The sequence below is a fragment of the Haliotis asinina genome, chromosome 10 (genome assembly GCF_037392515.1).
Source record: "Haliotis asinina isolate JCU_RB_2024 chromosome 10, JCU_Hal_asi_v2, whole genome shotgun sequence".
NCBI lineage: Eukaryota > Metazoa > Mollusca > Gastropoda > Lepetellida > Haliotidae > Haliotis > Haliotis asinina.
This window is the reverse complement of record NC_090289.1, coordinates 56166491-56189093: the sequence shown is the minus strand read 5'-3', so window position 1 is coordinate 56189093 and position 22603 is coordinate 56166491. Positions and strand designations below refer to the sequence as shown.

The 22603-nt window shown below is 40.7% G+C and overlaps 35 non-coding genes across 35 annotated transcripts; all 35 read left to right on the top strand.

The window, feature by feature from the left end:
• Window positions 1-482: 482 nt before the first annotated feature.
• LOC137254743 (U5 spliceosomal RNA) lies at window positions 483-603 on the top strand. Its single transcript, XR_010954112.1, has one exon. It is a non-coding gene; the product is annotated as a U5 spliceosomal RNA (small nuclear RNA).
• A 510-nt stretch (window positions 604-1113) lies between these two features.
• Window positions 1114-1234, top strand: LOC137254742 (U5 spliceosomal RNA). Its single transcript, XR_010954111.1, has one exon. It is a non-coding gene; the product is annotated as a U5 spliceosomal RNA (small nuclear RNA).
• Window positions 1235-1744: 510 nt separating this feature from the next.
• LOC137254741 (U5 spliceosomal RNA) lies at window positions 1745-1865 on the top strand. Its single transcript, XR_010954110.1, has one exon. It is a non-coding gene; the product is annotated as a U5 spliceosomal RNA (small nuclear RNA).
• Window positions 1866-2378: 513 nt separating this feature from the next.
• On the top strand, window positions 2379-2499 carry LOC137254740 (U5 spliceosomal RNA). Its single transcript, XR_010954109.1, has one exon. It is a non-coding gene; the product is annotated as a U5 spliceosomal RNA (small nuclear RNA).
• Window positions 2500-3012: 513 nt separating this feature from the next.
• On the top strand, window positions 3013-3133 carry LOC137254739 (U5 spliceosomal RNA). The gene has a single exon (XR_010954108.1). It is a non-coding gene; the product is annotated as a U5 spliceosomal RNA (small nuclear RNA).
• A 510-nt stretch (window positions 3134-3643) lies between these two features.
• Window positions 3644-3764, top strand: LOC137255126 (U5 spliceosomal RNA). The gene has a single exon (XR_010954474.1). It is a non-coding gene; the product is annotated as a U5 spliceosomal RNA (small nuclear RNA).
• Window positions 3765-4274: 510 nt separating this feature from the next.
• On the top strand, window positions 4275-4395 carry LOC137254716 (U5 spliceosomal RNA). The gene has a single exon (XR_010954085.1). It is a non-coding gene; the product is annotated as a U5 spliceosomal RNA (small nuclear RNA).
• A 510-nt stretch (window positions 4396-4905) lies between these two features.
• On the top strand, window positions 4906-5026 carry LOC137254737 (U5 spliceosomal RNA). Its single transcript, XR_010954106.1, has one exon. It is a non-coding gene; the product is annotated as a U5 spliceosomal RNA (small nuclear RNA).
• Window positions 5027-5536: 510 nt separating this feature from the next.
• LOC137254736 (U5 spliceosomal RNA) lies at window positions 5537-5657 on the top strand. Its single transcript, XR_010954105.1, has one exon. It is a non-coding gene; the product is annotated as a U5 spliceosomal RNA (small nuclear RNA).
• A 510-nt stretch (window positions 5658-6167) lies between these two features.
• On the top strand, window positions 6168-6288 carry LOC137254735 (U5 spliceosomal RNA). Its single transcript, XR_010954104.1, has one exon. It is a non-coding gene; the product is annotated as a U5 spliceosomal RNA (small nuclear RNA).
• A 513-nt stretch (window positions 6289-6801) lies between these two features.
• Window positions 6802-6922, top strand: LOC137254734 (U5 spliceosomal RNA). Its single transcript, XR_010954103.1, has one exon. It is a non-coding gene; the product is annotated as a U5 spliceosomal RNA (small nuclear RNA).
• A 513-nt stretch (window positions 6923-7435) lies between these two features.
• On the top strand, window positions 7436-7556 carry LOC137254705 (U5 spliceosomal RNA). The gene has a single exon (XR_010954074.1). It is a non-coding gene; the product is annotated as a U5 spliceosomal RNA (small nuclear RNA).
• A 510-nt stretch (window positions 7557-8066) lies between these two features.
• Window positions 8067-8187, top strand: LOC137255124 (U5 spliceosomal RNA). The gene has a single exon (XR_010954472.1). It is a non-coding gene; the product is annotated as a U5 spliceosomal RNA (small nuclear RNA).
• A 510-nt stretch (window positions 8188-8697) lies between these two features.
• LOC137254693 (U5 spliceosomal RNA) lies at window positions 8698-8818 on the top strand. The gene has a single exon (XR_010954063.1). It is a non-coding gene; the product is annotated as a U5 spliceosomal RNA (small nuclear RNA).
• Window positions 8819-9328: 510 nt separating this feature from the next.
• LOC137255144 (U5 spliceosomal RNA) lies at window positions 9329-9449 on the top strand. The gene has a single exon (XR_010954491.1). It is a non-coding gene; the product is annotated as a U5 spliceosomal RNA (small nuclear RNA).
• Window positions 9450-9962: 513 nt separating this feature from the next.
• On the top strand, window positions 9963-10083 carry LOC137255143 (U5 spliceosomal RNA). The gene has a single exon (XR_010954490.1). It is a non-coding gene; the product is annotated as a U5 spliceosomal RNA (small nuclear RNA).
• A 510-nt stretch (window positions 10084-10593) lies between these two features.
• On the top strand, window positions 10594-10714 carry LOC137255142 (U5 spliceosomal RNA). Its single transcript, XR_010954489.1, has one exon. It is a non-coding gene; the product is annotated as a U5 spliceosomal RNA (small nuclear RNA).
• Window positions 10715-11227: 513 nt separating this feature from the next.
• Window positions 11228-11348, top strand: LOC137255141 (U5 spliceosomal RNA). The gene has a single exon (XR_010954488.1). It is a non-coding gene; the product is annotated as a U5 spliceosomal RNA (small nuclear RNA).
• Window positions 11349-11858: 510 nt separating this feature from the next.
• LOC137254733 (U5 spliceosomal RNA) lies at window positions 11859-11979 on the top strand. The gene has a single exon (XR_010954102.1). It is a non-coding gene; the product is annotated as a U5 spliceosomal RNA (small nuclear RNA).
• A 510-nt stretch (window positions 11980-12489) lies between these two features.
• On the top strand, window positions 12490-12610 carry LOC137255155 (U5 spliceosomal RNA). Its single transcript, XR_010954501.1, has one exon. It is a non-coding gene; the product is annotated as a U5 spliceosomal RNA (small nuclear RNA).
• A 510-nt stretch (window positions 12611-13120) lies between these two features.
• On the top strand, window positions 13121-13241 carry LOC137255140 (U5 spliceosomal RNA). The gene has a single exon (XR_010954487.1). It is a non-coding gene; the product is annotated as a U5 spliceosomal RNA (small nuclear RNA).
• Window positions 13242-13751: 510 nt separating this feature from the next.
• Window positions 13752-13872, top strand: LOC137254732 (U5 spliceosomal RNA). Its single transcript, XR_010954101.1, has one exon. It is a non-coding gene; the product is annotated as a U5 spliceosomal RNA (small nuclear RNA).
• Window positions 13873-14385: 513 nt separating this feature from the next.
• On the top strand, window positions 14386-14506 carry LOC137254731 (U5 spliceosomal RNA). The gene has a single exon (XR_010954100.1). It is a non-coding gene; the product is annotated as a U5 spliceosomal RNA (small nuclear RNA).
• Window positions 14507-15016: 510 nt separating this feature from the next.
• LOC137255038 (U5 spliceosomal RNA) lies at window positions 15017-15137 on the top strand. The gene has a single exon (XR_010954390.1). It is a non-coding gene; the product is annotated as a U5 spliceosomal RNA (small nuclear RNA).
• A 510-nt stretch (window positions 15138-15647) lies between these two features.
• Window positions 15648-15768, top strand: LOC137254919 (U5 spliceosomal RNA). Its single transcript, XR_010954279.1, has one exon. It is a non-coding gene; the product is annotated as a U5 spliceosomal RNA (small nuclear RNA).
• Window positions 15769-16281: 513 nt separating this feature from the next.
• LOC137254802 (U5 spliceosomal RNA) lies at window positions 16282-16402 on the top strand. The gene has a single exon (XR_010954168.1). It is a non-coding gene; the product is annotated as a U5 spliceosomal RNA (small nuclear RNA).
• A 510-nt stretch (window positions 16403-16912) lies between these two features.
• On the top strand, window positions 16913-17033 carry LOC137254730 (U5 spliceosomal RNA). The gene has a single exon (XR_010954099.1). It is a non-coding gene; the product is annotated as a U5 spliceosomal RNA (small nuclear RNA).
• Window positions 17034-17546: 513 nt separating this feature from the next.
• On the top strand, window positions 17547-17667 carry LOC137254729 (U5 spliceosomal RNA). Its single transcript, XR_010954098.1, has one exon. It is a non-coding gene; the product is annotated as a U5 spliceosomal RNA (small nuclear RNA).
• A 513-nt stretch (window positions 17668-18180) lies between these two features.
• LOC137255122 (U5 spliceosomal RNA) lies at window positions 18181-18301 on the top strand. The gene has a single exon (XR_010954470.1). It is a non-coding gene; the product is annotated as a U5 spliceosomal RNA (small nuclear RNA).
• Window positions 18302-18811: 510 nt separating this feature from the next.
• LOC137254728 (U5 spliceosomal RNA) lies at window positions 18812-18932 on the top strand. The gene has a single exon (XR_010954097.1). It is a non-coding gene; the product is annotated as a U5 spliceosomal RNA (small nuclear RNA).
• Window positions 18933-19442: 510 nt separating this feature from the next.
• Window positions 19443-19563, top strand: LOC137254726 (U5 spliceosomal RNA). The gene has a single exon (XR_010954095.1). It is a non-coding gene; the product is annotated as a U5 spliceosomal RNA (small nuclear RNA).
• A 510-nt stretch (window positions 19564-20073) lies between these two features.
• LOC137254725 (U5 spliceosomal RNA) lies at window positions 20074-20194 on the top strand. Its single transcript, XR_010954094.1, has one exon. It is a non-coding gene; the product is annotated as a U5 spliceosomal RNA (small nuclear RNA).
• Window positions 20195-20704: 510 nt separating this feature from the next.
• LOC137254724 (U5 spliceosomal RNA) lies at window positions 20705-20825 on the top strand. The gene has a single exon (XR_010954093.1). It is a non-coding gene; the product is annotated as a U5 spliceosomal RNA (small nuclear RNA).
• A 513-nt stretch (window positions 20826-21338) lies between these two features.
• Window positions 21339-21459, top strand: LOC137254723 (U5 spliceosomal RNA). Its single transcript, XR_010954092.1, has one exon. It is a non-coding gene; the product is annotated as a U5 spliceosomal RNA (small nuclear RNA).
• A 513-nt stretch (window positions 21460-21972) lies between these two features.
• Window positions 21973-22093, top strand: LOC137255121 (U5 spliceosomal RNA). Its single transcript, XR_010954469.1, has one exon. It is a non-coding gene; the product is annotated as a U5 spliceosomal RNA (small nuclear RNA).
• The last annotated feature ends 510 nt before the right edge of the window (window positions 22094-22603 follow it).

Sequence of the window (22603 nt, the reverse complement as noted above, 5' to 3'; positions counted from 1 at the left end):
GCACAATGTGTAGAGAAGGGAGGTAATTACTCTCTGCGGTCGTCCATTACCCTGTTGTTGTTGTTTGTGTGATTTTCAAGATCAAAAGTATAGTGTAAGTGTTTAGCAGTGTTTCCAAGCTGACGCCGTCATCCACGTCAGCGATGTCTTTGCAATGCGTGTGCATGAAAATGGGAGGTTTGAATATTATGTTGAGGTCGACCACAATAACGAACTATACATGACGACGAACCAACGTTCAAAATGGCTGCCTCGGGCACGGGAGTCGCAAAGTCCGTATTTATTTGACAAGCTACAGCGGCATGTAGCCCTTTTCAACTTCAATCTCCTTATCATATCAATTGAAGGGTTGTGTCGATACCCTTTCTATATCAAAGAAACAATAATGCCAAATAGTTGATTTAAATGCTACAAGTCATGTCCTGACACCTACATGTTGTGATGAAATATTTTCAGTAGGGGAAGACAGGAGCCTGTAACGTTAACTCTGGTTTCTCTTCATCCATTCGGATAAATCTTTCGCCTTTTACTAAAGATTTCCGTGGAGAGGAACATCACAATGAGTCTAATGACTAATTTCTTACGCCCTGAATTGACAGGGTTAATATTTCCAATACACAAAATAGAACTTGCACAATGTGTAGAGAAGGGAGGTAATTACTCTCTGCGGTCGTCCATTACCCTGTTGTTGTTGTTTGTGTGATTTTCAAGATCAGAAGTATAGTGTAAGTGTTTAGCAGTGTTTCCAAGCTGACGCCGTCATCCACGTCAGCGATGTCTTTGCAATGCGTGTGCATGAAAATGGGAGGTTTGAATATTATGTTGAGGTCGACCACAATAACGAACTATACATGACGACGAACCAACGTTCAAAATGGCTGCCTCGGGCACGGGAGTCGCAAAGTCCGTATTTATTTGACAAGCTACAGCGGCATGTAGCCCTTTTCAACTTCAATCTCCTTATCATATCAATTGAAGGGTTGTGTCGATACCCTTTCTATATCAAAGAAACAATAATGCCAAATAGTTGATTTAAATGCTACAAGTCATGTCCTGACACCTACATGTTGTGATGAAATATTTTCAGTAGGGGAAGACAGGAGCCTGTAACGTTAACTCTGGTTTCTCTTCATCCATTCGGATAAATCTTTCGCCTTTTACTAAAGATTTCCGTGGAGAGGAACATCACAATGAGTCTAATGACTAATTTCTTACGCCCTGAATTGACAGGGTTAATATTTCCAATACACAAAATAGAACTTGCACAATGTGTAGAGAAGGGAGGTAATTACTCTCTGCGGTCGTCCATTACCCTGTTGTTGTTGTTTGTGTGATTTTCAAGATCAGAAGTATAGTGTAAGTGTTTAGCAGTGTTTCCAAGCTGACGCCGTCATCCACGTCAGCGATGTCTTTGCAATGCGTGTGCATGAAAATGGGAGGTTTGAATATTATGTTGAGGTCGACCACAATAACGAACTATACATGACGACGAACCAACGTTCAAAATGGCTGCCTCGGGCACGGGAGTCGCAAAGTCCGTATTTATTTGACAAGCTACAGCGGCATGTAGCCCTTTTCAACTTCAATCTCCTTATCATATCAATTGAAGGGTTGTGTCGATACCCTTTCTATATCAAAGAAACAATAATGCCAAATAGTTGATTTAAATGCTACAAGTCATGTCCTGACACCTACATGTTGTGATGAAATATTTTCAGTAGGGGAAGACAGGAGCCTGTAACGTTAACTCTGGTTTCTCTTCATCCATTCGGATAAATCTTTCGCCTTTTACTAAAGATTTCCGTGGAGAGGAACATCACAATGAGTCTAATGACTAATTTCTTACGCCCTGAATTGACAGGGTTAATATTTCCAATACACAAAATAGAACTTGCACAATGTGTAGAGAAGGGAGGTAATTACTCTCTGCGGTCGTCCATTACCCTGTTGTTGTTGTTGTTTGTGTGATTTTCAAGATCAAAAGTATAGTGTAAGTGTTTAGCAGTGTTTCCAAGCTGACGCCGTCATCCACGTCAGCGATGTCTTTGCAATGCGTGTGCATGAAAATGGGAGGTTTGAATATTATGTTGAGGTCGACCACAATAACGAACTATACATGACGACGAACCAACGTTCAAAATGGCTGCCTCGGGCACGGGAGTCGCAAAGTCCGTATTTATTTGACAAGCTACAGCGGCATGTAGCCCTTTTCAACTTCAATCTCCTTATCATATCAATTGAAGGGTTGTGTCGATACCCTTTCTATATCAAAGAAACAATAATGCCAAATAGTTGATTTAAATGCTACAAGTCATGTCCTGACACCTACATGTTGTGATGAAATATTTTCAGTAGGGGAAGACAGGAGCCTGTAACGTTAACTCTGGTTTCTCTTCATCCATTCGGATAAATCTTTCGCCTTTTACTAAAGATTTCCGTGGAGAGGAACATCACAATGAGTCTAATGACTAATTTCTTACGCCCTGAATTGACAGGGTTAATATTTCCAATACACAAAATAGAACTTGCACAATGTGTAGAGAAGGGAGGTAATTACTCTCTGCGGTCGTCCATTACCCTGTTGTTGTTGTTGTTTGTGTGATTTTCAAGATCAAAAGTATAGTGTAAGTGTTTAGCAGTGTTTCCAAGCTGACGCCGTCATCCACGTCAGCGATGTCTTTGCAATGCGTGTGCATGAAAATGGGAGGTTTGAATATTATGTTGAGGTCGACCACAATAACGAACTATACATGACGACGAACCAACGTTCAAAATGGCTGCCTCGGGCACGGGAGTCGCAAAGTCCGTATTTATTTGACAAGCTACAGCGGCATGTAGCCCTTTTCAACTTCAATCTCCTTATCATATCAATTGAAGGGTTGTGTCGATACCCTTTCTATATCAAAGAAACAATAATGCCAAATAGTTGATTTAAATGCTACAAGTCATGTCCTGACACCTACATGTTGTGATGAAATATTTTCAGTAGGGGAAGACAGGAGCCTGTAACGTTAACTCTGGTTTCTCTTCATCCATTCGGATAAATCTTTCGCCTTTTACTAAAGATTTCCGTGGAGAGGAACATCACAATGAGTCTAATGACTAATTTCTTACGCCCTGAATTGACAGGGTTAATATTTCCAATACACAAAATAGAACTTGCACAATGTGTAGAGAAGGGAGGTAATTACTCTCTGCGGTCGTCCATTACCCTGTTGTTGTTGTTTGTGTGATTTTCAAGATCAAAAGTATAGTGTAAGTGTTTAGCAGTGTTTCCAAGCTGACGCCGTCATCCACGTCAGCGATGTCTTTGCAATGCGTGTGCATGAAAATGGGAGGTTTGAATATTATGTTGAGGTCGACCACAATAACGAACTATACATGACGACGAACCAACGTTCAAAATGGCTGCCTCGGGCACGGGAGTCGCAAAGTCCGTATTTATTTGACAAGCTACAGCGGCATGTAGCCCTTTTCAACTTCAATCTCCTTATCATATCAATTGAAGGGTTGTGTCGATACCCTTTCTATATCAAAGAAACAATAATGCCAAATAGTTGATTTAAATGCTACAAGTCATGTCCTGACACCTACATGTTGTGATGAAATATTTTCAGTAGGGGAAGACAGGAGCCTGTAACGTTAACTCTGGTTTCTCTTCATCCATTCGGATAAATCTTTCGCCTTTTACTAGAGATTTCCGTGGAGAGGAACATCACAATGAGTCTAATGACTAATTTCTTACGCCCTGAATTGACAGGGCTAATATTTCCAATACACAAAATAGAACTTGCACAATGTGTAGAGAAGGGAGGTAATTACTCTCTGCGGTCGTCCATTACCCTGTTGTTGTTGTTTGTGTGATTTTCAAGATCAAAAGTATAGTGTAAGTGTTTAGCAGTGTTTCCAAGCTGACGCCGTCATCCACGTCAGCGATGTCTTTGCAATGCGTGTGCATGAAAATGGGAGGTTTGAATATTATGTTGAGGTCGACCACAATAACGAACTATACATGACGACGAACCAACGTTCAAAATGGCTGCCTCGGGCACGGGAGTCGCAAAGTCCGTATTTATTTGACAAGCTACAGCGGCATGTAGCCCTTTTCAACTTCAATCTCCTTATCATATCAATTGAAGGGTTGTGTCGATACCCTTTCTATATCAAAGAAACAATAATGCCAAATAGTTGATTTAAATGCTACAAGTCATGTCCTGACACCTACATGTTGTGATGAAATATTTTCAGTAGGGGAAGACAGGAGCCTGTAACGTTAACTCTGGTTTCTCTTCATCCATTCGGATAAATCTTTCGCCTTTTACTAAAGATTTCCGTGGAGAGGAACATCACAATGAGTCTAATGACTAATTTCTTACGCCCTGAATTGACAGGGCTAATATTTCCAATACACAAAATAGAACTTGCACAATGTGTAGAGAAGGGAGGTAATTACTCTCTGCGGTCGTCCATTACCCTGTTGTTGTTGTTTGTGTGATTTTCAAGATCAAAAGTATAGTGTAAGTGTTTAGCAGTGTTTCCAAGCTGACGCCGTCATCCACGTCAGCGATGTCTTTGCAATGCGTGTGCATGAAAATGGGAGGTTTGAATATTATGTTGAGGTCGACCACAATAACGAACTATACATGACGACGAACCAACGTTCAAAATGGCTGCCTCGGGCACGGGAGTCGCAAAGTCCGTATTTATTTGACAAGCTACAGCGGCATGTAGCCCTTTTCAACTTCAATCTCCTTATCATATCAATTGAAGGGTTGTGTCGATACCCTTTCTATATCAAAGAAACAATAATGCCAAATAGTTGATTTAAATGCTACAAGTCATGTCCTGACACCTACATGTTGTGATGAAATATTTTCAGTAGGGGAAGACAGGAGCCTGTAACGTTAACTCTGGTTTCTCTTCATCCATTCGGATAAATCTTTCGCCTTTTACTAAAGATTTCCGTGGAGAGGAACATCACAATGAGTCTAATGACTAATTTCTTACGCCCTGAATTGACAGGGTTAATATTTCCAATACACAAAATAGAACTTGCACAATGTGTAGAGAAGGGAGGTAATTACTCTCTGCGGTCGTCCATTACCCTGTTGTTGTTGTTTGTGTGATTTTCAAGATCAGAAGTATAGTGTAAGTGTTTAGCAGTGTTTCCAAGCTGACGCCGTCATCCACGTCAGCGATGTCTTTGCAATGCGTGTGCATGAAAATGGGAGGTTTGAATATTATGTTGAGGTCGACCACAATAACGAACTATACATGACGACGAACCAACGTTCAAAATGGCTGCCTCGGGCACGGGAGTCGCAAAGTCCGTATTTATTTGACAAGCTACAGCGGCATGTAGCCCTTTTCAACTTCAATCTCCTTATCATATCAATTGAAGGGTTGTGTCGATACCCTTTCTATATCAAAGAAACAATAATGCCAAATAGTTGATTTAAATGCTACAAGTCATGTCCTGACACCTACATGTTGTGATGAAATATTTTCAGTAGGGGAAGACAGGAGCCTGTAACGTTAACTCTGGTTTCTCTTCATCCATTCGGATAAATCTTTCGCCTTTTACTAAAGATTTCCGTGGAGAGGAACATCACAATGAGTCTAATGACTAATTTCTTACGCCCTGAATTGACAGGGTTAATATTTCCAATACACAAAATAGAACTTGCACAATGTGTAGAGAAGGGAGGTAATTACTCTCTGCGGTCGTCCATTACCCTGTTGTTGTTGTTTGTGTGATTTTCAAGATCAGAAGTATAGTGTAAGTGTTTAGCAGTGTTTCCAAGCTGACGCCGTCATCCACGTCAGCGATGTCTTTGCAATGCGTGTGCATGAAAATGGGAGGTTTGAATATTATGTTGAGGTCGACCACAATAACGAACTATACATGACGACGAACCAACGTTCAAAATGGCTGCCTCGGGCACGGGAGTCGCAAAGTCCGTATTTATTTGACAAGCTACAGCGGCATGTAGCCCTTTTCAACTTCAATCTCCTTATCATATCAATTGAAGGGTTGTGTCGATACCCTTTCTATATCAAAGAAACAATAATGCCAAATAGTTGATTTAAATGCTACAAGTCATGTCCTGACACCTACATGTTGTGATGAAATATTTTCAGTAGGGGAAGACAGGAGCCTGTAACGTTAACTCTGGTTTCTCTTCATCCATTCGGATAAATCTTTCGCCTTTTACTAAAGATTTCCGTGGAGAGGAACATCACAATGAGTCTAATGACTAATTTCTTACGCCCTGAATTGACAGGGTTAATATTTCCAATACACAAAATAGAACTTGCACAATGTGTAGAGAAGGGAGGTAATTACTCTCTGCGGTCGTCCATTACCCTGTTGTTGTTGTTGTTTGTGTGATTTTCAAGATCAAAAGTATAGTGTAAGTGTTTAGCAGTGTTTCCAAGCTGACGCCGTCATCCACGTCAGCGATGTCTTTGCAATGCGTGTGCATGAAAATGGGAGGTTTGAATATTATGTTGAGGTCGACCACAATAACGAACTATACATGACGACGAACCAACGTTCAAAATGGCTGCCTCGGGCACGGGAGTCGCAAAGTCCGTATTTATTTGACAAGCTACAGCGGCATGTAGCCCTTTTCAACTTCAATCTCCTTATCATATCAATTGAAGGGTTGTGTCGATACCCTTTCTATATCAAAGAAACAATAATGCCAAATAGTTGATTTAAATGCTACAAGTCATGTCCTGACACCTACATGTTGTGATGAAATATTTTCAGTAGGGGAAGACAGGAGCCTGTAACGTTAACTCTGGTTTCTCTTCATCCATTCGGATAAATCTTTCGCCTTTTACTAAAGATTTCCGTGGAGAGGAACATCACAATGAGTCTAATGACTAATTTCTTACGCCCTGAATTGACAGGGTTAATATTTCCAATACACAAAATAGAACTTGCACAATGTGTAGAGAAGGGAGGTAATTACTCTCTGCGGTCGTCCATTACCCTGTTGTTGTTGTTGTTTGTGTGATTTTCAAGATCAAAAGTATAGTGTAAGTGTTTAGCAGTGTTTCCAAGCTGACGCCGTCATCCACGTCAGCGATGTCTTTGCAATGCGTGTGCATGAAAATGGGAGGTTTGAATATTATGTTGAGGTCGACCACAATAACGAACTATACATGACGACGAACCAACGTTCAAAATGGCTGCCTCGGGCACGGGAGTCGCAAAGTCCGTATTTATTTGACAAGCTACAGCGGCATGTAGCCCTTTTCAACTTCAATCTCCTTATCATATCAATTGAAGGGTTGTGTCGATACCCTTTCTATATCAAAGAAACAATAATGCCAAATAGTTGATTTAAATGCTACAAGTCATGTCCTGACACCTACATGTTGTGATGAAATATTTTCAGTAGGGGAAGACAGGAGCCTGTAACGTTAACTCTGGTTTCTCTTCATCCATTCGGATAAATCTTTCGCCTTTTACTAAAGATTTCCGTGGAGAGGAACATCACAATGAGTCTAATGACTAATTTCTTACGCCCTGAATTGACAGGGCTAATATTTCCAATACACAAAATAGAACTTGCACAATGTGTAGAGAAGGGAGGTAATTACTCTCTGCGGTCGTCCATTACCCTGTTGTTGTTGTTTGTGTGATTTTCAAGATCAAAAGTATAGTGTAAGTGTTTAGCAGTGTTTCCAAGCTGACGCCGTCATCCACGTCAGCGATGTCTTTGCAATGCGTGTGCATGAAAATGGGAGGTTTGAATATTATGTTGAGGTCGACCACAATAACGAACTATACATGACGACGAACCAACGTTCAAAATGGCTGCCTCGGGCACGGGAGTCGCAAAGTCCGTATTTATTTGACAAGCTACAGCGGCATGTAGCCCTTTTCAACTTCAATCTCCTTATCATATCAATTGAAGGGTTGTGTCGATACCCTTTCTATATCAAAGAAACAATAATGCCAAATAGTTGATTTAAATGCTACAAGTCATGTCCTGACACCTACATGTTGTGATGAAATATTTTCAGTAGGGGAAGACAGGAGCCTGTAACGTTAACTCTGGTTTCTCTTCATCCATTCGGATAAATCTTTCGCCTTTTACTAGAGATTTCCGTGGAGAGGAACATCACAATGAGTCTAATGACTAATTTCTTACGCCCTGAATTGACAGGGCTAATATTTCCAATACACAAAATAGAACTTGCACAATGTGTAGAGAAGGGAGGTAATTACTCTCTGCGGTCGTCCATTACCCTGTTGTTGTTGTTTGTGTGATTTTCAAGATCAAAAGTATAGTGTAAGTGTTTAGCAGTGTTTCCAAGCTGACGCCGTCATCCACGTCAGCGATGTCTTTGCAATGCGTGTGCATGAAAATGGGAGGTTTGAATATTATGTTGAGGTCGACCACAATAACGAACTATACATGACGACGAACCAACGTTCAAAATGGCTGCCTCGGGCACGGGAGTCGCAAAGTCCGTATTTATTTGACAAGCTACAGCGGCATGTAGCCCTTTTCAACTTCAATCTCCTTATCATATCAATTGAAGGGTTGTGTCGATACCCTTTCTATATCAAAGAAACAATAATGCCAAATAGTTGATTTAAATGCTACAAGTCATGTCCTGACACCTACATGTTGTGATGAAATATTTTCAGTAGGGGAAGACAGGAGCCTGTAACGTTAACTCTGGTTTCTCTTCATCCATTCGGATAAATCTTTCGCCTTTTACTAAAGATTTCCGTGGAGAGGAACATCACAATGAGTCTAATGACTAATTTCTTACGCCCTGAATTGACAGGGCTAATATTTCCAATACACAAAATAGAACTTGCACAATGTGTAGAGAAGGGAGGTAATTACTCTCTGCGGTCGTCCATTACCCTGTTGTTGTTGTTTGTGTGATTTTCAAGATCAAAAGTATAGTGTAAGTGTTTAGCAGTGTTTCCAAGCTGACGCCGTCATCCACGTCAGCGATGTCTTTGCAATGCGTGTGCATGAAAATGGGAGGTTTGAATATTATGTTGAGGTCGACCACAATAACGAACTATACATGACGACGAACCAACGTTCAAAATGGCTGCCTCGGGCACGGGAGTCGCAAAGTCCGTATTTATTTGACAAGCTACAGCGGCATGTAGCCCTTTTCAACTTCAATCTCCTTATCATATCAATTGAAGGGTTGTGTCGATACCCTTTCTGTATCAAAGAAACAATAATGCCAAATAGTTGATTTAAATGCTACAAGTCATGTCCTGACACCTACATGTTGTGATGAAATATTTTCAGTAGGGGAAGACAGGAGCCTGTAACGTTAACTCTGGTTTCTCTTCATCCATTCGGATAAATCTTTCGCCTTTTACTAGAGATTTCCGTGGAGAGGAACATCACAATGAGTCTAATGACTAATTTCTTACGCCCTGAATTGACAGGGTTAATATTTCCAATACACAAAATAGAACTTGCACAATGTGTAGAGAAGGGAGGTAATTACTCTCTGCGGTCGTCCATTACCCTGTTGTTGTTGTTGTTTGTGTGATTTTCAAGATCAAAAGTATAGTGTAAGTGTTTAGCAGTGTTTCCAAGCTGACGCCGTCATCCACGTCAGCGATGTCTTTGCAATGCGTGTGCATGAAAATGGGAGGTTTGAATATTATGTTGAGGTCGACCACAATAACGAACTATACATGACGACGAACCAACGTTCAAAATGGCTGCCTCGGGCACGGGAGTCGCAAAGTCCGTATTTATTTGACAAGCTACAGCGGCATGTAGCCCTTTTCAACTTCAATCTCCTTATCATATCAATTGAAGGGTTGTGTCGATACCCTTTCTATATCAAAGAAACAATAATGCCAAATAGTTGATTTAAATGCTACAAGTCATGTCCTGACACCTACATGTTGTGATGAAATATTTTCAGTAGGGGAAGACAGGAGCCTGTAACGTTAACTCTGGTTTCTCTTCATCCATTCGGATAAATCTTTCGCCTTTTACTAGAGATTTCCGTGGAGAGGAACATCACAATGAGTCTAATGACTAATTTCTTACGCCCTGAATTGACAGGGTTAATATTTCCAATACACAAAATAGAACTTGCACAATGTGTAGAGAAGGGAGGTAATTACTCTCTGCGGTCGTCCATTACCCTGTTGTTGTTGTTTGTGTGATTTTCAAGATCAAAAGTATAGTGTAAGTGTTTAGCAGTGTTTCCAAGCTGACGCCGTCATCCACGTCAGCGATGTCTTTGCAATGCGTGTGCATGAAAATGGGAGGTTTGAATATTATGTTGAGGTCGACCACAATAACGAACTATACATGACGACGAACCAACGTTCAAAATGGCTGCCTCGGGCACGGGAGTCGCAAAGTCCGTATTTATTTGACAAGCTACAGCGGCATGTAGCCCTTTTCAACTTCAATCTCCTTATCATATCAATTGAAGGGTTGTGTCGATACCCTTTCTATATCAAAGAAACAATAATGCCAAATAGTTGATTTAAATGCTACAAGTCATGTCCTGACACCTACATGTTGTGATGAAATATTTTCAGTAGGGGAAGACAGGAGCCTGTAACGTTAACTCTGGTTTCTCTTCATCCATTCGGATAAATCTTTCGCCTTTTACTAGAGATTTCCGTGGAGAGGAACATCACAATGAGTCTAATGACTAATTTCTTACGCCCTGAATTGACAGGGTTAATATTTCCAATACACAAAATAGAACTTGCACAATGTGTAGAGAAGGGAGGTAATTACTCTCTGCGGTCGTCCATTACCCTGTTGTTGTTGTTGTTTGTGTGATTTTCAAGATCAAAAGTATAGTGTAAGTGTTTAGCAGTGTTTCCAAGCTGACGCCGTCATCCACGTCAGCGATGTCTTTGCAATGCGTGTGCATGAAAATGGGAGGTTTGAATATTATGTTGAGGTCGACCACAATAACGAACTATACATGACGACGAACCAACGTTCAAAATGGCTGCCTCGGGCACGGGAGTCGCAAAGTCCGTATTTATTTGACAAGCTACAGCGGCATGTAGCCCTTTTCAACTTCAATCTCCTTATCATATCAATTGAAGGGTTGTGTCGATACCCTTTCTATATCAAAGAAACAATAATGCCAAATAGTTGATTTAAATGCTACAAGTCATGTCCTGACACCTACATGTTGTGATGAAATATTTTCAGTAGGGGAAGACAGGAGCCTGTAACGTTAACTCTGGTTTCTCTTCATCCATTCGGATAAATCTTTCGCCTTTTACTAGAGATTTCCGTGGAGAGGAACATCACAATGAGTCTAATGACTAATTTCTTACGCCCTGAATTGACAGGGTTAATATTTCCAATACACAAAATAGAACTTGCACAATGTGTAGAGAAGGGAGGTAATTACTCTCTGCGGTCGTCCATTACCCTGTTGTTGTTGTTTGTGTGATTTTCAAGATCAAAAGTATAGTGTAAGTGTTTAGCAGTGTTTCCAAGCTGACGCCGTCATCCACGTCAGCGATGTCTTTGCAATGCGTGTGCATGAAAATGGGAGGTTTGAATATTATGTTGAGGTCGACCACAATAACGAACTATACATGACGACGAACCAACGTTCAAAATGGCTGCCTCGGGCACGGGAGTCGCAAAGTCCGTATTTATTTGACAAGCTACAGCGGCATGTAGCCCTTTTCAACTTCAATCTCCTTATCATATCAATTGAAGGGTTGTGTCGATACCCTTTCTATATCAAAGAAACAATAATGCCAAATAGTTGATTTAAATGCTACAAGTCATGTCCTGACACCTACATGTTGTGATGAAATATTTTCAGTAGGGGAAGACAGGAGCCTGTAACGTTAACTCTGGTTTCTCTTCATCCATTCGGATAAATCTTTCGCCTTTTACTAAAGATTTCCGTGGAGAGGAACATCACAATGAGTCTAATGACTAATTTCTTACGCCCTGAATTGACAGGGTTAATATTTCCAATACACAAAATAGAACTTGCACAATGTGTAGAGAAGGGAGGTAATTACTCTCTGCGGTCGTCCATTACCCTGTTGTTGTTGTTTGTGTGATTTTCAAGATCAAAAGTATAGTGTAAGTGTTTAGCAGTGTTTCCAAGCTGACGCCGTCATCCACGTCAGCGATGTCTTTGCAATGCGTGTGCATGAAAATGGGAGGTTTGAATATTATGTTGAGGTCGACCACAATAACGAACTATACATGACGACGAACCAACGTTCAAAATGGCTGCCTCGGGCACGGGAGTCGCAAAGTCCGTATTTATTTGACAAGCTACAGCGGCATGTAGCCCTTTTCAACTTCAATCTCCTTATCATATCAATTGAAGGGTTGTGTCGATACCCTTTCTATATCAAAGAAACAATAATGCCAAATAGTTGATTTAAATGCTACAAGTCATGTCCTGACACCTACATGTTGTGATGAAATATTTTCAGTAGGGGAAGACAGGAGCCTGTAACGTTAACTCTGGTTTCTCTTCATCCATTCGGATAAATCTTTCGCCTTTTACTAAAGATTTCCGTGGAGAGGAACATCACAATGAGTCTAATGACTAATTTCTTACGCCCTGAATTGACAGGGCTAATATTTCCAATACACAAAATAGAACTTGCACAATGTGTAGAGAAGGGAGGTAATTACTCTCTGCGGTCGTCCATTACCCTGTTGTTGTTGTTTGTGTGATTTTCAAGATCAAAAGTATAGTGTAAGTGTTTAGCAGTGTTTCCAAGCTGACGCCGTCATCCACGTCAGCGATGTCTTTGCAATGCGTGTGCATGAAAATGGGAGGTTTGAATATTATGTTGAGGTCGACCACAATAACGAACTATACATGACGACGAACCAACGTTCAAAATGGCTGCCTCGGGCACGGGAGTCGCAAAGTCCGTATTTATTTGACAAGCTACAGCGGCATGTAGCCCTTTTCAACTTCAATCTCCTTATCATATCAATTGAAGGGTTGTGTCGATACCCTTTCTATATCAAAGAAACAATAATGCCAAATAGTTGATTTAAATGCTACAAGTCATGTCCTGACACCTACATGTTGTGATGAAATATTTTCAGTAGGGGAAGACAGGAGCCTGTAACGTTAACTCTGGTTTCTCTTCATCCATTCGGATAAATCTTTCGCCTTTTACTAGAGATTTCCGTGGAGAGGAACATCACAATGAGTCTAATGACTAATTTCTTACGCCCTGAATTGACAGGGTTAATATTTCCAATACACAAAATAGAACTTGCACAATGTGTAGAGAAGGGAGGTAATTACTCTCTGCGGTCGTCCATTACCCTGTTGTTGTTGTTTGTGTGATTTTCAAGATCAAAAGTATAGTGTAAGTGTTTAGCAGTGTTTCCAAGCTGACGCCGTCATCCACGTCAGCGATGTCTTTGCAATGCGTGTGCATGAAAATGGGAGGTTTGAATATTATGTTGAGGTCGACCACAATAACGAACTATACATGACGACGAACCAACGTTCAAAATGGCTGCCTCGGGCACGGGAGTCGCAAAGTCCGTATTTATTTGACAAGCTACAGCGGCATGTAGCCCTTTTCAACTTCAATCTCCTTATCATATCAATTGAAGGGTTGTGTCGATACCCTTTCTATATCAAAGAAACAATAATGCCAAATAGTTGATTTAAATGCTACAAGTCATGTCCTGACACCTACATGTTGTGATGAAATATTTTCAGTAGGGGAAGACAGGAGCCTGTAACGTTAACTCTGGTTTCTCTTCATCCATTCGGATAAATCTTTCGCCTTTTACTAAAGATTTCCGTGGAGAGGAACATCACAATGAGTCTAATGACTAATTTCTTACGCCCTGAATTGACAGGGTTAATATTTCCAATACACAAAATAGAACTTGCACAATGTGTAGAGAAGGGAGGTAATTACTCTCTGCGGTCGTCCATTACCCTGTTGTTGTTGTTGTTTGTGTGATTTTCAAGATCAAAAGTATAGTGTAAGTGTTTAGCAGTGTTTCCAAGCTGACGCCGTCATCCACGTCAGCGATGTCTTTGCAATGCGTGTGCATGAAAATGGGAGGTTTGAATATTATGTTGAGGTCGACCACAATAACGAACTATACATGACGACGAACCAACGTTCAAAATGGCTGCCTCGGGCACGGGAGTCGCAAAGTCCGTATTTATTTGACAAGCTACAGCGGCATGTAGCCCTTTTCAACTTCAATCTCCTTATCATATCAATTGAAGGGTTGTGTCGATACCCTTTCTATATCAAAGAAACAATAATGCCAAATAGTTGATTTAAATGCTACAAGTCATGTCCTGACACCTACATGTTGTGATGAAATATTTTCAGTAGGGGAAGACAGGAGCCTGTAACGTTAACTCTGGTTTCTCTTCATCCATTCGGATAAATCTTTCGCCTTTTACTAAAGATTTCCGTGGAGAGGAACATCACAATGAGTCTAATGACTAATTTCTTACGCCCTGAATTGACAGGGTTAATATTTCCAATACACAAAATAGAACTTGCACAATGTGTAGAGAAGGGAGGTAATTACTCTCTGCGGTCGTCCATTACCCTGTTGTTGTTGTTGGTGTGATTTTCAAGATCAAAAGTATAGTGTAAGTGTTTAGCAGTGTTTCCAAGCTGACGCCGTCATCCACGTCAGCGATGTCTTTGCAATGCGTGTGCATGAAAATGGGAGGTTTGAATATTATGTTGAGGTCGACCACAATAACGAACTATACATGACGACGAACCAACGTTCAAAATGGCTGCCTCGGGCACGGGAGTCGCAAAGTCCGTATTTATTTGACAAGCTACAGCGGCATGTAGCCCTTTTCAACTTCAATCTCCTTATCATATCAATTGAAGGGTTGTGTCGATACCCTTTCTATATCAAAGAAACAATAATGCCAAATAGTTGATTTAAATGCTACAAGTCATGTCCTGACACCTACATGTTGTGATGAAATATTTTCAGTAGGGGAAGACAGGAGCCTGTAACGTTAACTCTGGTTTCTCTTCATCCATTCGGATAAATCTTTCGCCTTTTACTAAAGATTTCCGTGGAGAGGAACATCACAATGAGTCTAATGACTAATTTCTTACGCCCTGAATTGACAGGGCTAATATTTCCAATACACAAAATAGAACTTGCACAATGTGTAGAGAAGGGAGGTAATTACTCTCTGCGGTCGTCCATTACCCTGTTGTTGTTGTTTGTGTGATTTTCAAGATCAAAAGTATAGTGTAAGTGTTTAGCAGTGTTTCCAAGCTGACGCCGTCATCCACGTCAGCGATGTCTTTGCAATGCGTGTGCATGAAAATGGGAGGTTTGAATATTATGTTGAGGTCGACCACAATAACGAACTATACATGACGACGAACCAACGTTCAAAATGGCTGCCTCGGGCACGGGAGTCGCAAAGTCCGTATTTATTTGACAAGCTACAGCGGCATGTAGCCCTTTTCAACTTCAATCTCCTTATCATATCAATTGAAGGGTTGTGTCGATACCCTTTCTATATCAAAGAAACAATAATGCCAAATAGTTGATTTAAATGCTACAAGTCATGTCCTGACACCTACATGTTGTGATGAAATATTTTCAGTAGGGGAAGACAGGAGCCTGTAACGTTAACTCTGGTTTCTCTTCATCCATTCGGATAAATCTTTCGCCTTTTACTAAAGATTTCCGTGGAGAGGAACATCACAATGAGTCTAATGACTAATTTCTTACGCCCTGAATTGACAGGGCTAATATTTCCAATACACAAAATAGAACTTGCACAATGTGTAGAGAAGGGAGGTAATTACTCTCTGCGGTCGTCCATTACCCTGTTGTTGTCGTTCTTTGTGTGATTTTCAAGATCAAAAGTATAGTGTAAGTGTTTAGCAGTGTTTCCAAGCTGACGCCGTCATCCACGTCAGCGATGTCTTTGCAATGCGTGTGCATGAAAATGGGAGGTTTGAATATTATGTTGAGGTCGACCACAATAACGAACTATACATGACGACGAACCAACGTTCAAAATGGCTGCCTCGGGCACGGGAGTCGCAAAGTCCGTATTTATTTGACAAGCTACAGCGGCATGTAGCCCTTTTCAACTTCAATCTCCTTATCATATCAATTGAAGGGTTGTGTCGATACCCTTTCTATATCAAAGAAACAATAATGCCAAATAGTTGATTTAAATGCTACAAGTCATGTCCTGACACCTACATGTTGTGATGAAATATTTTCAGTAGGGGAAGACAGGAGCCTGTAACGTTAACTCTGGTTTCTCTTCATCCATTCGGATAAATCTTTCGCCTTTTACTAAAGATTTCCGTGGAGAGGAACATCACAATGAGTCTAATGACTAATTTCTTACGCCCTGAATTGACAGGGCTAATATTTCCAATACACAAAATAGAACTTGCACAATGTGTAGAGAAGGGAGGTAATTACTCTCTGCGGTCGTCCATTACCCTGTTGTTGTTGTTTGTGTGATTTTCAAGATCAAAAGTATAGTGTAAGTGTTTAGCAGTGTTTCCAAGCTGACGCCGTCATCCACGTCAGCGATGTCTTTGCAATGCGTGTGCATGAAAATGGGAGGTTTGAATATTATGTTGAGGTCGACCACAATAACGAACTATACATGACGACGAACCAACGTTCAAAATGGCTGCCTCGGGCACGGGAGTCGCAAAGTCCGTATTTATTTGACAAGCTACAGCGGCATGTAGCCCTTTTCAACTTCAATCTCCTTATCATATCAATTGAAGGGTTGTGTCGATACCCTTTCTATATCAAAGAAACAATAATGCCAAATAGTTGATTTAAATGCTACAAGTCATGTCCTGACACCTACATGTTGTGATGAAATATTTTCAGTAGGGGAAGACAGGAGCCTGTAACGTTAACTCTGGTTTCTCTTCATCCATTCGGATAAATCTTTCGCCTTTTACTAAAGATTTCCGTGGAGAGGAACATCACAATGAGTCTAATGACTAATTTCTTACGCCCTGAATTGACAGGGTTAATATTTCCAATACACAAAATAGAACTTGCACAATGTGTAGAGAAGGGAGGTAATTACTCTCTGCGGTCGTCCATTACCCTGTTGTTGTTGTTGTTTGTGTGATTTTCAAGATCAAAAGTATAGTGTAAGTGTTTAGCAGTGTTTCCAAGCTGACGCCGTCATCCACGTCAGCGATGTCTTTGCAATGCGTGTGCATGAAAATGGGAGGTTTGAATATTATGTTGAGGTCGACCACAATAACGAACTATACATGACGACGAACCAACGTTCAAAATGGCTGCCTCGGGCACGGGAGTCGCAAAGTCCGTATTTATTTGACAAGCTACAGCGGCATGTAGCCCTTTTCAACTTCAATCTCCTTATCATATCAATTGAAGGGTTGTGTCGATACCCTTTCTATATCAAAGAAACAATAATGCCAAATAGTTGATTTAAATGCTACAAGTCATGTCCTGACACCTACATGTTGTGATGAAATATTTTCAGTAGGGGAAGACAGGAGCCTGTAACGTTAACTCTGGTTTCTCTTCATCCATTCGGATAAATCTTTCGCCTTTTACTAAAGATTTCCGTGGAGAGGAACATCACAATGAGTCTAATGACTAATTTCTTACGCCCTGAATTGACAGGGTTAATATTTCCAATACACAAAATAGAACTTGCACAATGTGTAGAGAAGGGAGGTAATTACTCTCTGCGGTCGTCCATTACCCTGTTGTTGTTGTTGTTTGTGTGATTTTCAAGATCAAAAGTATAGTGTAAGTGTTTAGCAGTGTTTCCAAGCTGACGCCGTCATCCACGTCAGCGATGTCTTTGCAATGCGTGTGCATGAAAATGGGAGGTTTGAATATTATGTTGAGGTCGACCACAATAACGAACTATACATGACGACGAACCAACGTTCAAAATGGCTGCCTCGGGCACGGGAGTCGCAAAGTCCGTATTTATTTGACAAGCTACAGCGGCATGTAGCCCTTTTCAACTTCAATCTCCTTATCATATCAATTGAAGGGTTGTGTCGATACCCTTTCTATATCAAAGAAACAATAATGCCAAATAGTTGATTTAAATGCTACAAGTCATGTCCTGACACCTACATGTTGTGATGAAATATTTTCAGTAGGGGAAGACAGGAGCCTGTAACGTTAACTCTGGTTTCTTTTCATCCATTCGGATAAATCTTTCGCCTTTTACTAAAGATTTCCGTGGAGAGGAACATCACAATGAGTCTAATGACTAATTTCTTACGCCCTGAATTGACAGGGTTAATATTTCCAATACACAAAATAGAACTTGCACAATGTGTAGAGAAGGGAGGTAATTACTCTCTGCGGTCGTCCATTACCCTGTTGTTGTTGTTTGTGTGATTTTCAAGATCAAAAGTATAGTGTAAGTGTTTAGCAGTGTTTCCAAGCTGACGCCGTCATCCACGTCAGCGATGTCTTTGCAATGCGTGTGCATGAAAATGGGAGGTTTGAATATTATGTTGAGGTCGACCACAATAACGAACTATACATGACGACGAACCAACGTTCAAAATGGCTGCCTCGGGCACGGGAGTCGCAAAGTCCGTATTTATTTGACAAGCTACAGCGGCATGTAGCCCTTTTCAACTTCAATCTCCTTATCATATCAATTGAAGGGTTGTGTCGATACCCTTTCTATATCAAAGAAACAATAATGCCAAATAGTTGATTTAAATGCTACAAGTCATGTCCTGACACCTACATGTTGTGATGAAATATTTTCAGTAGGGGAAGACAGGAGCCTGTAACGTTAACTCTGGTTTCTCTTCATCCATTCGGATAAATCTTTCGCCTTTTACTAAAGATTTCCGTGGAGAGGAACATCACAATGAGTCTAATGACTAATTTCTTACGCCCTGAATTGACAGGGTTAATATTTCCAATACACAAAATAGAACTTGCACAATGTGTAGAGAAGGGAGGTAATTACTCTCTGCGGTCGTCCATTACCCTGTTGTTGTTGTTTGTGTGATTTTCAAGATCAAAAGTATAGTGTAAGTGTTTAGCAGTGTTTCCAAGCTGACGCCGTCATCCACGTCAGCGATGTCTTTGCAATGCGTGTGCATGAAAATGGGAGGTTTGAATATTATGTTGAGGTCGACCACAATAACGAACTATACATGACGACGAACCAACGTTCAAAATGGCTGCCTCGGGCACGGGAGTCGCAAAGTCCGTATTTATTTGACAAGCTACAGCGGCATGTAGCCCTTTTCAACTTCAATCTCCTTATCATATCAATTGAAGGGTTGTGTCGATACCCTTTCTATATCAAAGAAACAATAATGCCAAATAGTTGATTTAAATGCTACAAGTCATGTCCTGACACCTACATGTTGTGATGAAATATTTTCAGTAGGGGAAGACAGGAGCCTGTAACGTTAACTCTGGTTTCTCTTCATCCATTCGGATAAATCTTTCGCCTTTTACTAAAGATTTCCGTGGAGAGGAACATCACAATGAGTCTAATGACTAATTTCTTACGCCCTGAATTGACAGGGTTAATATTTCCAATACACAAAATAGAACTTGCACAATGTGTAGAGAAGGGAGGTAATTACTCTCTGCGGTCGTCCATTACCCTGTTGTTGTTGTTTGTGTGATTTTCAAGATCAAAAGTATAGTGTAAGTGTTTAGCAGTGTTTCCAAGCTGACGCCGTCATCCACGTCAGCGATGTCTTTGCAATGCGTGTGCATGAAAATGGGAGGTTTGAATATTATGTTGAGGTCGACCACAATAACGAACTATACATGACGACGAACCAACGTTCAAAATGGCTGCCTCGGGCACGGGAGTCGCAAAGTCCGTATTTATTTGACAAGCTACAGCGGCATGTAGCCCTTTTCAACTTCAATCTCCTTATCATATCAATTGAAGGGTTGTGTCGATACCCTTTCTATATCAAAGAAACAATAATGCCAAATAGTTGATTTAAATGCTACAAGTCATGTCCTGACACCTACATGTTGTGATGAAATATTTTCAGTAGGGGAAGACAGGAGCCTGTAACGTTAACTCTGGTTTCTCTTCATCCATTCGGATAAATCTTTCGCCTTTTACTAAAGATTTCCGTGGAGAGGAACATCACAATGAGTCTAATGACTAATTTCTTACGCCCTGAATTGACAGGGTTAATATTTCCAATACACAAAATAGAACTTGCACAATGTGTAGAGAAGGGAGGTAATTACTCTCTGCGGTCGTCCATTACCCTGTTGTTGTTGTTTGTGTGATTTTCAAGATCAAAAGTATAGTGTAAGTGTTTAGCAGTGTTTCCAAGCTGACGCCGTCATCCACGTCAGCGATGTCTTTGCAATGCGTGTGCATGAAAATGGGAGGTTTGAATATTATGTTGAGGTCGACCACAATAACGAACTATACATGACGACGAACCAACGTTCAAAATGGCTGCCTCGGGCACGGGAGTCGCAAAGTCCGTATTTATTTGACAAGCTACAGCGGCATGTAGCCCTTTTCAACTTCAATCTCCTTATCATATCAATTGAAGGGTTGTGTCGATACCCTTTCTATATCAAAGAAACAATAATGCCAAATAGTTGATTTAAATGCTACAAGTCATGTCCTGACACCTACATGTTGTGATGAAATATTTTCAGTAGGGGAAGACAGGAGCCTGTAACGTTAACTCTGGTTTCTCTTCATCCATTCGGATAAATCTTTCGCCTTTTACTAAAGATTTCCGTGGAGAGGAACATCACAATGAGTCTAATGACTAATTTCTTACGCCCTGAATTGACAGGGTTAATATTTCCAATACACAAAATAGAACTTGCACAATGTGTAGAGAAGGGAGGTAATTACTCTCTGCGGTCGTCCATTACCCTGTTGTTGTTGTTCTTTGTGTGATTTTCAAGATCAAAAGTATAGTGTAAGTGTTTAGCAGTGTTTCCAAGCTGACGCCGTCATCCACGTCAGCGATGTCTTTGCAATGCGTGTGCATGAAAATGGGAGGTTTGAATATTATGTTGAGGTCGACCACAATAACAAACTATACATGACGACGAACCAACGTTCAAAATGGCTGCCTCGGGCACGGGAGTCGCAAAGTCCGTATTTATTTGACAAGCTACAGCGGCATGTAGCCCTTTTCAACTTCAATCTCCTTATCATATCAATTGAAGGGTTGTGTCGATACCCTTTCTATATCAAAGAAACAATAATGCCAAATAGTTGATTTAAATGCTACAAGTCATGTCCTGACACCTACATGTTGTGATGAAATATTTTCAGAAGGGGAAGACAGGAGCCTGTAACGTTAACTCTGGTTTCTCTTCATCCATTCGGATAAATCTTTCGCCTTTTACTAAAGATTTCCGTGGAGAGGAACATCACAATGAGTCTAATGACTAATTTCTTACGCCCTGAATTGACAGGGTTAATATTTCCAATACACAAAATAGAACTTGCACAATGTGTAGAGAAGGGAGGTAATTACTCTCTGCGGTCGTCCATTACCCTGTTGTTGTCGTTCTTTGTGTGATTTTCAAGATCAAAAGTATAGTGTAAGTGTTTAGCAGTGTTTCCAAGCTGACGCCGTCATCCACGTCAGCGATGTCTTTGCAATGCGTGTGCATGAAAATGGGAGGTTTGAATATTATGTTGAGGTCGACCACAATAACGAACTATACATGACGACGAACCAACGTTCAAAATGGCTGCCTCGGGCACGGGAGTCGCAAAGTCCGTATTTATTTGACAAGCTACAGCGGCATGTAGCCCTTTTCAACTTCAATCTCCTTATCATATCAATTGAAGGGTTGTGTCGATACCCTTTCTATATCAAAGAAACAATAATGCCAAATAGTTGATTTAAATGCTACAAGTCATGTCCTGACACCTACATGTTGTGATGAAATATTTTCAGTAGGGGAAGACAGGAGCCTGTAACGTTAACTCTGGTTTCTTTTCATCCATTCGGATAAATCTTTCGCCTTTTACTAAAGATTTCCGTGGAGAGGAACATCACAATGAGTCTAATGACTAATTTCTTACGCCCTGAATTGACAGGGTTAATATTTCCAATACACAAAATAGAACTTGCACAATGTGTAGAGAAGGGAGGTAATTACTCTCTGCGGTCGTCCATTACCCTGTTGTTGTTGTTTGTGTGATTTTCAAGATCAAAAGTATAGTGTAAGTGTTTAGCAGTGTTTCCAAGCTGACGCCGTCATCCACGTCAGCGATGTCTTTGCAATGCGTGTGCATGAAAATGGGAGGTTTGAATATTATGTTGAGGTCGACCACAATAACGAACTATACATGACGACGAACCAACGTTCAAAATGGCTGCCTCGGGCACGGGAGTCGCAAAGTCCGTATTTATTTGACAAGCTACAGCGGCATGTAGCCCTTTTCAACTTCAATCTCCTTATCATATCAATTGAAGGGTTGTGTCGATACCCTTTCTATATCAAAGAAACAATAATGCCAAATAGTTGATTTAAATGCTACAAGTCATGTCCTGACACCTACATGTTGTGATGAAATATTTTCAGTAGGGGAAGACAGGAGCCTGTAACGT